The 15416-nt window shown below is 41.8% G+C and overlaps 1 pseudogene; it reads right to left on the bottom strand.

Moving 5' to 3' along the window:
- Positions 1-10921: 10921 nt before the first annotated feature.
- Positions 10922-11297, bottom strand: LOC121044574 (U6 snRNA-associated Sm-like protein LSm1; annotated as a pseudogene).
- Positions 11298-15416: the final 4119 nt, after the last annotated feature.

The raw sequence follows: 15416 nt of genomic DNA, 5'->3' as shown, positions 1-15416 counted from the left end.
CAAGGTAAAAATATTCCCAGTTTGGTGATAGGCTTGCTAGATTACTATGTCAGGGAATTGTATTAGTTATGGTAGAGGCAAAGCATACCTCAGCTCAGTATTTGTCAAGGAATCTCATGAGAAATTTGTGCACAAGACAAAGCAAATTGTAACTTCAGCTGGTATGCATAGTAGGTGAATTTAGAACTGTTTCATGGCCATACCGGAAGATGCTGATCTACCTGTGTGAAAGTAAATCTCTAGTGAAAGGCCACAATCATGGTTCCATCTGACAATTTTACTAGCGATGCAGACATAGATAACTTGGTGAATAGTTAACCAATCTTCAGGTGACATGTGGAGAATACATTAGTTGGCATAACAAGGCCCAAGGAATAGGCCGGGGCACCAAGATATGAGATGAAAGAGACAAATGGTAGGATCAAGCATGCGGGTCCAAACAATCCACCTGCACGGGTTTAGGGCTAAAGATGTAGTAGCTTCGGTTTGAGAGAAAAATACGGGAATGTGGCACCAATGAGCAGTGTGGTTCAGCTGCTCAAAGCCCAGAATGGACTCAAAGATTCGCTGTGAGGCCTCTGGGCTTAGCTGAGTCCTGTGTGCGGTTATCTGAAGGGTGACAGGAGCAGAGGGGCCCATGCAGGTTTCACGGGGTCTCTGTTGGGCCGATTTTGGGTCCATGTGAGCATGAACTCCCTGCAACCATCTTGCTGCTGTCCCAAGGGATGGGCTGCTCAGGAGACAGGAGCACTTGTCAAGGGACATGACCAAGTGGAAAGAGAAAGTCCCTCAGCGGGACATCATGGAAGGAATGAAGGGTATTTGACCACTAGATAAATAAATAAATAAATAAATAAATAAATAAATAAATAGTAAAAGTCCCTCCAAATATATAGTAGCTGCTAATACCGGCTGTCATTTTTTTTTTTTTTTTGAGAACTTAAAACGTGCCAGGCCCAGTGCTAAGTGGGCTCAAAAGCCCTGTATTAGTTTCCTTTTGCCGCTGTAACAAATTACTAGAAAATTAGTGGCTTAAAACAATACAAATGGTTCTGGAGGTCAGAAGTCCAAAGTCACAGTGTCTGTAGGGCTATGTCCCTTCTGGAAGTTCTAGGGGAGGATCCTTTCTCTTGCCTTTTTTGGCTTCAAGAGCCTGTCTGCCTTCCTAGGCTTCTGGCCCCTTCCTGTGTCTTCAAAGTCAGCATACCGTCTTCAAATCTCTGTCTACCCTTCTTTCTCTCTGCTTCTGGTATCATATCTCTTCTGACCTTGATCCTCTTACCTCCCTCTCTGAAGGACCCTTGTGGTTATATTATTTTGGGCTCACCCAGATAATCTAAATTCAACTCCCCATCTCAAGGGCCTTAGCTTAATCACATCTGTCAAGTTCCTTTTGCCTTGCAAGGTACCATGCCCACAGGTTTGGGAGAACGGGACGATGACATCTCTGCGGGGGTGGGGGAATTCTCATTGTGTCGACCACAAGCTGGATTTGTGTATATCATCTCATTTAATTTAATCCCTCACTGTCTTGAAGATTTGGGCATTAGTTGCACTTAACAGATGGAGAATCAGAGCCGCAGGAGGGTTAAGTAACACACTGCACCACCGTAAAACAGTGTGGCTGGGCTTCGAACTGGGAGCTGACTCTAAAAGCTGGGATTGTTACCAGCCTGATGCTGCAGTGCACATAATAATATCATTCTTAGAGCCCATAATTCTGAGCACTAATAATCATTTGTATTTAATGGTGTTAATTTAGTGGTGACATTAATGCAGCTTGTTTTTCTAAAATGTCACTTAAGTCAGACATTTCCAGCGACTCTGAAATTTAACTGGCCTCCCCTGGTTTCTCCTCAGCATCCCCAGCCTGTAGCAATTCCCCCTCCTGGATTTTGTCACCTTGGGCCTCCTCAGCTACAGGAGTTTGGAACAGTGTTATTTTCTGAATTCAGATCTGACAATCTTTGTAGACTAAAGGTTACACAGCTGTAAAAGTTTGTTTTTAACCCAAAGTAACAGCATTGTCAGGGAGAGTGTAAAGAGATTCCCAGAAATGCAGGTTAAGAACCTAGCGATTCAGCAAGGCAGCGGGAGCAGCATTGCGGCAGTGGCATTTAGGTCCCAGGGCAGACGTAAAAGTGGCAGCATCTGGTTGAAGCCTGCTTTCCCCCAGCACTGGAGCTCAGTCCCTGCAGCGATGGGCAGTGGAGGTGTCTCCCGCTGAGGACTTCTGGGCTGGAACATTTCTTCCAACATCTGAACATCCACAGCCTCATCCACCCCACTGTGAAACTGAGAGAGAGAGACAAGCCAGTGGCCCTGTTTACACATGAGACCCCGAGGCTCAGAGCTGTGCGCCAGGTCACCTGACCAACTCGTGGCAGAGACTGGACCCAAAGTCAAAGGCCCTGGGTTCTAGTCTTGGCTCTGCCACTAGCTGCCGCTCTGGGACAATAAGTGCAGCAATGAGCATGTCATGCCTTTCTCTGGTCATCCTTCCAGGGTACTCCCAGTTGACCATTAGGAACACAGTGTGTCGTCACTGTCTGCACCCCACCTCTAGCCAGTTCTCAACTGTGCTTGATGGTGCCGGGCTGGGCCCTGGGTCAGAGCTGAGTTGGGGTGAGCTGAGCCTAGCCTGGCTGGAGAGAGGCCCCAGGCACATGTCTGGGAGGGGGGTCTCCGACGACACCAGGAATTATTTGCCAGCAAGAGATTCCACAGGGTAGAGGAAGGGCTTGGCTGGGGGTGGACCCTGTGAACTGACTGGGATGCTGAGCCATGGCTGTTTGGCTGGAGAGGACAGAAGAGCCCTGAGTCCATGGGGTCCAGTTCTATTCAATTGCTGGGACCCAGCTGGCCCTCCTGGTGGGTGGTTTCTAGACGGTTCGTACAGCAGTGCGATGGTGGCTTTTATCAAGCTTATGCAATAAGGGTGGTGTTGATTGGGCACCTTAGAGTCTAGAAGGAAAGGTTTTGAATAAATTGTTTATGCACCGGGCTAGAATGGACAGAAACTGCCCTTACTAAAAACCTATTTTGTGCCTGGCACTGGCTGGGTGTTCACTGACCCTTAGTGAAACATTTCCCAACAGGAGGCTTGATTTCTTAAAAGTAACATTCTGTTGCTGACTTGAGCTCTTGGTTTAGCTTGTGGTCCACTAGGATTCTTAGATCTTCTTTTCTCCACACTTGCACCTACCTTTTGTATAGTTGCCATCTTTCCCTGGAATATTTCCTTCTCAACACTCAACATTCCTATGACAAAAGGGTGGAGACAGAGGAAATAATTTTTTAAATGTTCAGTCGATTTTGTTTTTTTCCTTTTTTCTCCCAAACAGCTTTATTGAGTTATAATTTACAGACCATAACATTTACCCATTTTAAGTGTGCAATTCAATCAATTTTAGTAAATTTACAGAGATGTGCAACCATCACCACAAGCCATTTTAGAACATTTCCATCACCAGAGGGAATAATTTAAGGGCACAATACAAGAAATATGGGTTTATTCAACCTGCTTGAACATGCATTTCTGAAATTATTGTACTTAAAATCTGTCAGCAAATTTTGAGTTACTTCATGGTATACTTTTGCAAAAAAAGCAAAATGAAGTGGAAGGAAGAATTTCTGTCCCTGAAATCTTAAGAAACCATTATCCATTTTGCAGATCACTTCATTAATAAACAGATTATTACAAAAGTAATTATTTTAGAGATGGCAAGTGCCATTAGCTAATACTATGTTGTTGTCTACTGGGACTTATAAAAAGTCTTTTTAATTTGCTCTTCAGAAATCACTTACACCCACAAAACCACTTCAGTCAACGAAATACATCTAGGTATGGGCAAACCTTAGTTACCATGGCAAAAACAACTTTATCTTTTTACCTTTTTAATTTGCTTCCAGTGAGATTTTCTTTCCTCCCCAGAAATCCCTATTTTTGGAAGGGCTTGTCTGGTGAAGTCCATCCCTCTGTAAAAGTGGCCACCCCTCTGGCATGGAAGGCACCATTCAGCAGTCTTCTGATCCTTTAGGGGTGACACATACACTCAATAATGAATGCCCGGATGGTTTTATTGTAAGTACCCATTTTTGAAAGTCCAATAGTTAGAAGGTTCAGAATTGTTTGCTGGCTCCTCTTTTAGGTACCTTTGCTTGGATGGGCTGACCCCTCTAATAGGAATTATTGGATGGGGTAAACCCCTTTTCTTCTAATCTTACGTTCTGTCCTCCTTATGCTATGAATCCATTGAACACAGAGACTGGTTTATTCCCAAGTAGAAGAGAAATCATTCTTCCAATAAAGGCATAGGAAAGGCACAATCCTAGGTTGGAAGCTCTTAAAATGCTCTCAAGTTCTATTTCTAAGAGTGTATTGGGGTTAAACGCTGTACTGCTGTCTGATTTTTGTTAGAAAGAGACAAACGCCCAGAAACAAAATTGCATCAGAGACTTACTTCGTATTTATTTGTAAGATTAAAATATGAAGTCATTATACATTCAGAGAAGTGCACAATATCAAGGATGCCTCCTGATAAATGTTTACATAGGGAACACGCTCTGATCAAGACAGAGAACACTGCACACAGTCCTAAAGTCCCCGTGTGCCCTGCCCAGCATTCCCTCCACAGGGACACTCTGTTGACAGAGCAGTCAACATCTATCTTCTGTCAAAAATATATTTGTGTTGCCATACAAATGGAATCACACAGTTCAGTAGACCGCTCTTATCCATGGTTTCACTTTCTGAGGCTTCTATTTCTGTGGTTTCAGTTACTCAAGGTCAACTGGTGTCTGGAAGAAGATAGTCCTCCTGACATACCGTTAGAAGGTCAATAACAGCTGAATGCTATGTCATAACACCTACATCGTGCCCCTCATTTTATCTCATTACATAGACATTTCCTCATCTCATATCATCACAAGAAGGATGAATCCAGTACAATAAGCTATTGAGAGAGAGAGAAACAGAGGGAGAGAGAGGGAGAGACCACATTCGCATAACTTTTTATTATAGTATATTGTTATTACTCTCATATCTTATTATTAGTTATTGTTATTAACCCCTTAATGTGCCTAATTTATAAATTAAACTTTGTCATAGGTATGTATGTATAGGAAAACAAACATATTACATGCAGGTTTGATACTATCCATGGTTTCAGGCCTCCACTGGGGGTCTTGGAACATACCCCTGAGGATAAGGGGGAGGACTGTATGTATCTTTTTGTATCTGACTTTTCTCACTCAACATAAGCATCTGTGAAATTCATCTATGTTGTTGCCTATAGCAGTAGTTTAGTTTTTACACTGTTGTATATAGTATTTCCATTGTATGACGATACTATGGTATAGTTAGCCTTTCTATTATTGAGGGACATTGGGGTAGTTTCTAGTTTTGTTTTGTTTTTTTCTAGTTTTTATCTATTAGGGATAGTGTCCCTATAAATGTTTCTAAAACCCAAAACAAAAAAGATTATTTATTTTGAGAAAGAGAGAGAGAGAGAGAAAGTGAGTAAAGGAGGGCACAGAGAGAGAGAGAGAGAGAGAGAGAGAATCCCAAGCAAGCTCCATGCTGTCTGCATAGAGCCCAACATGGGCTTTGATTCCATGAACCAAGAGCCAGCAAACTCTTGACCTGAGATCAAGAGTCAGATGCTCAACCAACTGAGCCACACAGGTTCCCCTCTATGAACACTTTTTACACATTTTTCTGTGCACCTAGGTAGGCATATCTATTAGAGTAGAATTGCTGAATCAAGGGAATGCAATGTTTAGTTTTAGTGGATAGGATAATTAAGACTTTCTAATTATTCTTGTGTCAATATTTTCAGGTTTTGATTTTATAAAAAGAATTTGTCCATTTCATCTAAATTATAAAATTATTGGCATGAAGTTATTTGTAGCTATTTTCTCATTGCCCCTTTGATGACTATGTGAATTTCTAGGGATGACACCTTTTTTCATTAGTGATATTAATAGTGTGTTTCTTTTTTTTCTTGATCAATCTTTCCAGGGATTTGTAAATTTTATTACTCTTTTCAAAGAACCAATTTTTGACTTAGTTTATTTTTCTCTATTCTATATTTTTTCTATTTCATTTTTGCTCATATCTTTATTATTTCTTTCCTTCTAATTAATTTACCTTAAATTTGATGTTGTTTTCTAACTCCTGGAGGTAGTCACTAGATCACTGATTTTCCACCATTATTTTTTTCTAAAATATATATTTAAAGGCCTAAATTGTTTCCTTAGGTTTAGTTGAAGCTCTATGCTACAAATTTTTGACATGTTTCTTCTTCATTATTATCCTGTTCAGAGTATTTTCTAATTTCCATGGAAATTTCTAATTTCTGATTTGGCTTGTGAATCATGGGTTATTTAGAAGTGTTGCTTAATAATTTCCAGGGGCGCCTGGGTGGCGCAGTCGGTTAAGCGTCCGACTTCAGCCAGGTCACGATCTCGCGGTCCGTGAGTTCGAGCCCCGCGTCGGGCTCTGGGCTGATGGCTCGGAGCCTGGAGCCTGTTTCCGATTCTGTGTCTCCCTCTCTCTCTGCCCCTCCCCCGTTCATGCTCTGTCTCTCTCTGTCCCAAAAATAAACGTTGAAAAAAAAATAATTTCCAAACATTTGAGGATTTTAAGTGTTTCATATTATTTCTAGGATTTTTCCCACTCTATTAAGAGGACATACTCTGTTTAATTTCAATCCTTTGCAATTTATTGACATCTGCCTTGTTATTCAGAATATGGTTTATTTTGTTAAATGTGCCATGAACCCTTGAAAATAATGTAATCTGGGGTGCTTGGGTGGCTCAGTTGGTTGAGTGTCCGACTATTGATTTCAACTCAGGTCATGATCCTGGGGTTGTGGGATCAAGCCCTGCATCAGGCTCTGCACTGACATCATGGAACCTGCCTGGGATTCTCTCTCTTTCTCTCTCTCTGCCCCTTCCTCCCCCCCACCCCCCGTAAATAAATAAACATTTAAAAAATAATGTAATCCTGCTCTTGTTGGGTTCAGTGTTTTACATATGTAAACAAGGTCAAGTTTGTTTATCAGGCGGTTCAAGTCCCCTTTATCTTGACTGATTCATTGTCTGATTAGTCTATCAGTTGTTGAAAATGGATTTGAAATCTTCAACTATGCTATTGGATTTACTTGTTTTTCCCTTTAGTTCTGTCTGAGCTCTGCATGTTTTAAGTTTTCTTTTCAGATACATAGACATTTCGTATTATTAAATCTTCCTGTTGAATTGAATTTTTGTTATTGTGAAATGCTTCACTTTATCTCTGGGAATACTTCTTGCCTTAAACTCTTGCTTTGTCTGATAACAGTATAGATAAGCCAGCTCTCTTTTGGTTAGTGTTTCCTAGGCATATTGACTTTCAATATTTATGTGTCTGTCTTCCATAAGCAACATATAGTTGGGTCTTGCTGTTTTGTCTTGTTTTTCTGGTCTGACAGTCTTTTCATTTTAATTGGATAATTGAGTCCACTTATGTTTAACAAATTCCAAAATTTTTTGCTGTTAATTCTATCATCTTATTATTTGTTTTAAATTTGCTTTATCTGGTTTTTGTTCTTGTTTTCTTTTCTGCTGCCTTCTTTTAATAAAATGCTTTTCAATATTCTAATTCCTCCATTAGTGTGTTAGTTATACATTCTTTTATTATTTATTTAGTGTTACCCTAGGCAGGGGTTGGCATACTTTTTTTTTCTGTGAAGAGACAGATGGTAAATATTTTAGGTGTAGAGGGACGTACACAGCCTCTGACTCCCTCCTCCCCCTCTCCTCTTTCCCTCCTCCTCCTTCTTCAACTATTCTTTAAAAATGCAAAACCAGGGCACTTGGGTAGCAAAGCTGGGTTAGGGGATTAGGTGGGTTAAGCGTCTGATTCTTGATTTTGGCTCAGGTCATGATCTCATGGTTTGTGAGTGAGTGAATTTGAGCTCCACATCAGGCTCTGCGCTGACAGTGCAGAGCCTGCTTGGGATTCTTTCTCTTTCTCTGCCCCTCCCCCCGCTGCTCACATGTCTGCTCTCTCTCTTTCTCTCTCTCAAAATAAATAAATAAACCTTAAAAAATTAAAAAATAAAAATGCAAAACCATTCTTAGCTCCCAAGATGTTTAAAATAGGCTTTGGGCTGGATTTGGATGTGGGTGATAATTTGCCTAACTCTGCTATAAATACACCATATGCCTTCACAGAATCTACTTTCAGTTAATAATTTTACTACTTCCTGGACAATATGTGGACCTTACAACACCTTAATACCATTTACCCAACTCCGTTGTTCCTTTTCTCCTGTTTTGATCATGTATTTGACTTCTTTATACATTTGAAATCCCATAAGACATTATAATTTTTGTTGTTTTAAATAGTCAATACTCATTTTGATTTGCTCTTATATTTACCACATATGGTGCTCTCTATTGCTTTCTGCATTACTTTTCTTCCAAGTGGGATTGTTTTATCAGAATAACTTCCCTTAGTATTTCTTTTCATGTATATCTATTGATAATGCATTTTCTTATTTTTTATTTGCTTGGCATTTTTATTTGTCTTCATTTTTAAGGGTATTTCCACTGGATGTAGGATTCTAGACTGGCAGTTACTTCCACCCCCTCCACAGCCTTTTAGCTCTGTCATTCTATTGTCTTTTGCCTTCTATTGTTTGTGTACAATGGGTCTTATTACTGCTCCTGTTGAATTTTTTTCTCCCCTGACTATTTTAAGATGTTTCTTTTTATCTTTAAGTTTTTGAAGCTTTACTATAATGTGCCTTTGTGCAGTTTTGTTTGATTTTGCGTGCTTGTGTTTGTTAATGCTTCTTGAATCTGTATATTCTTGGTATTTGGCTCTTCAAATACTGATCCTGGCCCATCTGCTTTCTTCTGGGATTCAAATTCCACACATGCGGGTTGTTTTCACTATATCTTTGTTTTCACTGTATCTTTGTTTTCACTGTATCTTTGATGCTCTTTTCCTCTTTCTTTTTTCTTTCTCTATCCCTCTTTTTGTGTATATATATATATGTATATGTGTGTTTAATCTGTTTTCTTCTGTTTCAATTTGAAACAGTATTTTTCTACTGATCTATTTTCCAATTTACTAATCCTCTTTTCTGTTGTGTCTAATCTGCTGTTAAACCTATCTCTTGCTTATTTATTGAACCCTTAGTTTTAGTTATGAAATTTCCCAGATCTAGAATTTTTGTTTGCTTCTTTTAGAATGGATTCCAGGTTTCTATCTTTCCATCTCCTTGTTTGAATATATTAATGCTAGGTTTATAGTCTTTGATAACTACAGTATCTGGGTCACCTATATGTTTTTCTACAGTCTTTTGTTTTTTAATTTGGTTTTATTTCCTAGCAAGCTGTATAATTTTTTATTGAATGCTAGATATTGAGAACGAAGAATTACTGAGAGTCTGGATAATTTTGTCTTCCTTTGGAAAGGAATTTTTTTTTCCTAGCAGGCAGAACACCTTGATCCTGTCAGGAATTGAGATACTTTGAAGCTGGATTTCAGGCTTTGTGAGGGCTGGTCTCTGCCTGGCTTGTCTTGTCTCTTAGGGTATAATCCTTCATCTGTCTCAATAAAAATCTAGGTTATTCATGGCAATGTCTTCTCTTTGGTGGGCTGTAAACATCAATATTTTTTCTCCTTAGCACTTGGAGACTGCTCAAACTCTGACTGGTTTTTCAGCCTTTTAGAAGCTGTTTACTGCTTAGTTTCTTGGCTGCTTGCCTATCATGTGGAAAGCTTAGGAATGAGAAAATTCCTTGAGGGGAAATCAAATACAGAATGCCTGGCTTATTTCTATACAGGCTTTTTCTCCAGGATAAGGGTTCCCTATGTTCTGGCTACCCCTTGAGAACTGGCAAATGCCCGGAAGGGAAAACATGAGGGAAACTTTGGTTTTACTCACTGCATTTCCCTTTTCTCCAGAATCTTGGCATCTAAAGTCCTGCCTGCTTTTAATCTCTGATGACTTTTAACAGCTATTTTATGCAATATATTTAGCTTTTATAGTTGCTCTCTGTCAAAGACTCTAGAGATTTATTGTTTGTTCATTTTTGAATTTTGAGATTCATATTTTATTTACAAGCAAATGAAGGATGTCTCCTAATGGGTGCCTGGGTGGCTCAGTCAGTTGAGCGACCTACTCTTGGTTTTGATTCAGGTCGTGATCTCATGGTTTGTGAGTTCGAGCCCCACATCAGGCTCTGTGCTGACAGTGTGGAGCCTGTTTAGGATTCTCTCTCTTTCTCTGCCCCTCCTCAGCTGGCTCTTGCACTCTCTTTCTGTCTCTCAAAATAATAATAATAATAATAATAATAATAATAATAATAATAAAGGATGTCTCCTGTAATGCTAATATGGGACAAGAAGAGTAATATGAAGAAGTAGTTGCTGGCTCCACAGTGATGTGTGAAAGGAGCCCATGCCACTTGAAAAAAAAAATTTTTTTAAATGTTTTTATTTATTTTTGAGACAGAGAGAGACAGAGCTTGAGCAGGGGAGGGGCAGAGAGAGAGAGGGAGACACAGAATCCAAAGTAGGCTCCAGGCTCTGAGCTGTCAGCACAGACAGTGGGGTTTGAGTTCGATGCGGGGCTTGAACTCACGGACTGTGAGATCATGACCTGAGCTGAAGTCAGACGCTTAACCGACTGAGCCACCCAGGTGCCCCAGCCACTTTTTTTTTTTTTAAACAATGGTTTTGCCATTAAAAAGGGGGAAAAATCCACATGATTTCTCCATGATGCACATATGAAAGAATCAAAATAAAAACGAGTTTTCAAAACTCTACAGGTTCCAGTCAAATGTGTGAGGTGGCCAGATGTCATTTTCATTCAGTGACTGCCCCTTCTCCCCAAGAGCAATAGCCTCTGAGCAACTAACTGACTTAATGCTCACTGAGGGTATCTGCCTGAGGAATGGAGAGACCCCGATCCTTCAGAGCCTGGTCTGCTCCTCTACCCTTTGTTCTCCCAGGATTTCTTCAACAGACACTTGCCGGTGGGGTGTATCGCTCTGCATTTCCAAGTCTGTTTCTCTTAGTAGGACCACATTTCCTCTTCTGACCACAAAAATCCCTTGAGGAATATCACTGTACTTTTTTACCCAATAAATATGCTCCAAAGTCTGAAAGGTAGCACTAAATTAGCATATTTATCAATGCTTCTTATAAAACTAATAAGTGTCCTTCCGTCTCGAAGCAAGATCAAGTGCTTTTTGTCCACGTCCTTAGTGAGCCTGGTGGTGCTGGGCATATAGTTCATTCTGAGCTGAGATAAGACTGTAGTGTAGAGTGGAGGTGAGCTAGCGCATCTAACCCCTCCTTCTTCCTACCGCAGTTACCGCCTGGCAAGACTGGGACAGGAACCCTGACCAGGAATAGCATGTCTGTCCCAGTTTTAGCAGCCGAGGCCTACTGGAAACCCCTCTAGAGATTTGTTAGTTTTTTACTTTTGAAAGTTTATTTATTTTGAGAAAGAGACAGAGTGAGTGGGGAAGGGGCAGAGAGAAGGAGGGAGAGAATCCTAAGCAGGCTCCATGGTGTCAGCACAGGGCTCGAACTCACAAACCTTGAGATCATGACCTGAGCCAAAACCGAGCTGAAAGCTTAACTGACTGAGCCACTCAGGCACCCCCTAGAGATTTATTTTTAAAAGTGGTTTCCAGGACATGTCCCAAGGCCAGGGCACATTAACTGTCTCTTGCATGTTTTGAGACACCGCCAACTGGGGGCTGAAAAGGTCTTTTGGCTTCTTCAACACCTTCAACAATAAATTATAAAACTCTATTGAATATGGGGGCTCCTGGGTGGCTCAGTCGGTTAAGCGTCCGACTTCAGCTCAGGTCATGATCTCGCCGTCCGTGAGTTCGGCTCTGCGTTGGGCTCTGTGCTGACAGCTCAGAGCCTGGAGCCTGTTTTGGATTCTGTGCCTCCCTCTCTCTCTGCCCCTCCCCCTCTCACACTCTGTCTCTCTGTCTCTGAAAAAGGAATAAACCTTAAAAAAAAAAAAGCTCTATTGAATATAATTTGTAAGTATTAACCACTTTGTATTTTAAAATTCAGATTAATGTGCCAAGTATGATCATTCTCAATCAGATCACCCAGTTTACTCTAACACTGATTCTTTGTGAAATAAAGCTTACCATCTTTCACTATATATTGGTGTGAGGCATTCCATTTCAAACTTACACACACACACACACACACACACACACACAACATACATCATGCCTCTTTTGGCCCTTCTGTGAACCCTGACCTGAGCTGATATTCTGACTCTGTTGTTACATCACAATATGACCATGGTGAAGCCTCTTTCAACTCCTGGCCCTCAATTACTTTATTTAGAGTATGAGGTAGGGGTGGGGAGTGGGATAGGATCATGCAGGGGCTCACAGGGTCCTTGTAGCCTTGGTAGTCAATCTGTCTTCTATGATTTGGTTTGGGGAATCCTTTGTGGAACAGTAGGACACTTAGACTGATCAGAACAGTGGATCCTTACTCAGACCACAGAGCTCACTCCCTTAAATCAACTAGTCTCATGGCTGAGGGGCCATTCTCCCTGGGACATGGGGGCTGAATGGATGAGCTGGAGGCTGTGTTCCTGAACAGACAGGCACCCTTGGCAGTGGGCCTCCCAGGAAGCCGCACCCTCATGTGAATGAGAGAAAACGTCTCACACTAAAGCTAGCCCCCCTCCTTCACCCCCCACCAAACCTGCATCTTTCAACTATCTCAGCCAGGGATTCCACACTGAGAGGTGGTTGCTTCTCACGCTTGTTCCAAATGTCTTCCTCCTGTTCTTCCCGGGTCTGCCATCTTGTAAGAAATCTACGAAGAAGATTAACCTCTCCTCTGCCCAGAGATAGTTTTAAAATCTTTGGTTTAGGATTAGCCCCTGTGCTGCCCCAGAGCCTGTTTCCTCCATCCCCTGTCCAGCTGTGTATCATGGGATGTTGACATGGCTGCTTTCCGAGGCCCCCCTGTCAGCGGACTTCCCTTGGGTTTCGTCAAAGAGAGACACTGGAGGGAGACTGAAGGCAAGAAGGGAGAAGCCTGTGCATTTCCCTCCTTTTCCCTTTGCCTTGAGTTTGATAGAGTGCTTGGCAGAGGCTGCAAGTGTCGCGGCCCCAGCTCCTCAAAGATTGGCTCACTGTGGTTTTCAGCCTCTGTTGGGTGACCCCAGCCCCCAGCTCAGGTGACTCTGGATTTTCTTTGTCCCTCCAGCTTAAGGATGACAGTAGTTTCCTTTGCATTCATCTCTAGGGTATCTTACCATCCCCTGTTTTCTTCCCAGCCTCTTTGATCATGTAGAATACCAATAAGTGTTATGGAATACCCTGTGTATGAATACTTGAAGGGCTTGCTGTTTCTTGTTTAAATCTCTCCTAATTGAGTTGCTAAAAACCATGCTTCAACCATCTTTCTCCTTCATATATGTATAAGCACCACAGAAACACATTCCCCTTCATTTCCTTTAGCACCTCCTGAAGGAGACAGAATTCATTCACTCATTTCTTCACTCAGTCAATGAATATTTGGTGAGGTGCTACCTAACACCCTAGCCAAGTCCTGTGCTACAGGATAGAGCAATGAACAAAACAGGTAATGTTTTTGACCTTGTAGAGCTCACAGCTCTGTGGGCAAGCCTCATACCCTTAGAATAAAGTGTATTGAGAGTGAGACACTATTGTAACACCCAGTCCTGGGAGATAGACAGACTTGGGTTTATATCTCAGTCCCGTAAATTACTGCAGGTTACATGAACATGGGCATGGTGTTTTGCCTTCCTATATGCCAGTTTCCTCTTCTTTAAAAGAGCACTCAGTTATCCAGTTCATGCCTGCCCCAGCCACTTTACATGTTCAGTGTGGATTCTGATGCTACTAGCTTCATGGGGTTGCTCATGATTAAATATGTTGCTATTAGAGAAAGACACAGATTCCCTGAAAACAAACTCACACTGAAGATTTATTTCTAAAATCAGTTTCCAGGGGATCCTACATTCACCATTGCTGAGATGCAGGTTGGAAAGGTGAGGTGAGGCTAGACACTCAATAAGAAGGGGTGAAGTTCAAAGCGTGGATAGAGACAGCTGCTGGGAGAAGCTCCCGACAAACTTAGGATCACACCATGGCAGTTTCTTCTGGCAGCCAATCTGTAGCCACGCTGGTCTGCCTGCAAGTGGAGGTGGGGGCCCTTCTTTCCTCTTTGCTTGTCAAGACGTCACCCCCTCAGGGAAGGACTCCCTGATTTCTCATCCAGGCTAGGTCTCCCCGATTCATGTTCTCTATTTTCCTTGTGATCGTTGTGATCACGGCCACCACCGCCGCCATCATCATCACATCATTGCTAACGCTTGTGAAATGGAGCACCCCGCCGTGTTCCAAACGTTATGCTGTGACGTCCCACGGCAGAGTCTGGGAAGCTGCTCGGCCCTGTGCTATTGTGATTAAGGAGTGTGTGCATGTATGTGCATGGGCAGCATAAGTAAGTCAAGGCAGGACATTTCAAATCATCAAACACTTGAAGTGAAAATATGCTGACTGTGAATTTACTATTAATTGTGTTGTAAGGTTTTGAAAATTCCGATTCCATGTGAGTCAGAGATACACATGTATTGGTCATCATCAGGGTTCAAAGACCTGGATTCATCACTTGTTCTTTGTTCTCATTCTCGAGGCTGCAGATGGAAAGGCTCACGGTGCATTCCCTGCCGCCCGGGACCCATTTTCCTGCCAGCCCCTTGTCTCCGCTGCTTGGCCACACTCTGGTCCTTCTGGTGGCTCTGTTGCTTCTTTAGATCCAGACTTAAATGAATCATTTACTTACATTTCACTCGCGATTTTTAATCATCCTACCAACAATAGTCTAATACCATTAAATACTTGCAAAATCTAATAAAAATCAGTCTTAACCTCATTGGAATCTCATTAAGAATAGGGCTGTTCTTTTTGCTAAATTGTTGGACATTATTTTATCTGGGTTTGTTTTGTTCACATTGTCCAGGCGAGCAGGTGGATAGATGGAATCCTAGAGTGTGGGTTCGCACTCTCAAAAATTCTTTTATCCCCTTTCTTGAGTTTACAGATGAAGACACTATAGTCTAAAACAGGGGGAGGACTTTTCCAAAGTCTCACATGAAACTTGTGGCCATTAAGGACCAGAACTCAGGCCTCCTGCCTCGGAGTCTAACATCTCCCCTCCAAGATCTGGGCTTTGAGCCCAAGCACTGATTTATGGATTTGAGGAGCCTATCGGCTGTTGAGCAATTACTAGCTGATCAGCCAAGCACTGTTTCACTGAACACATCTGGAGCTCGGAATGGACACCGGCAGGGTTAGGAGATGAGAAGAAACTGACTGAAAATCCTCCAGGGTGA

The sequence above is a fragment of the Herpailurus yagouaroundi genome, unplaced genomic scaffold, assembly GCF_014898765.1.
Source record: "Herpailurus yagouaroundi ecotype Mexico unplaced genomic scaffold, PumYag 188, whole genome shotgun sequence".
Classification (NCBI taxonomy): domain Eukaryota; kingdom Metazoa; phylum Chordata; class Mammalia; order Carnivora; family Felidae; genus Herpailurus; species Herpailurus yagouaroundi.
This window is presented reverse-complemented; position numbering and strand designations above follow the sequence as displayed.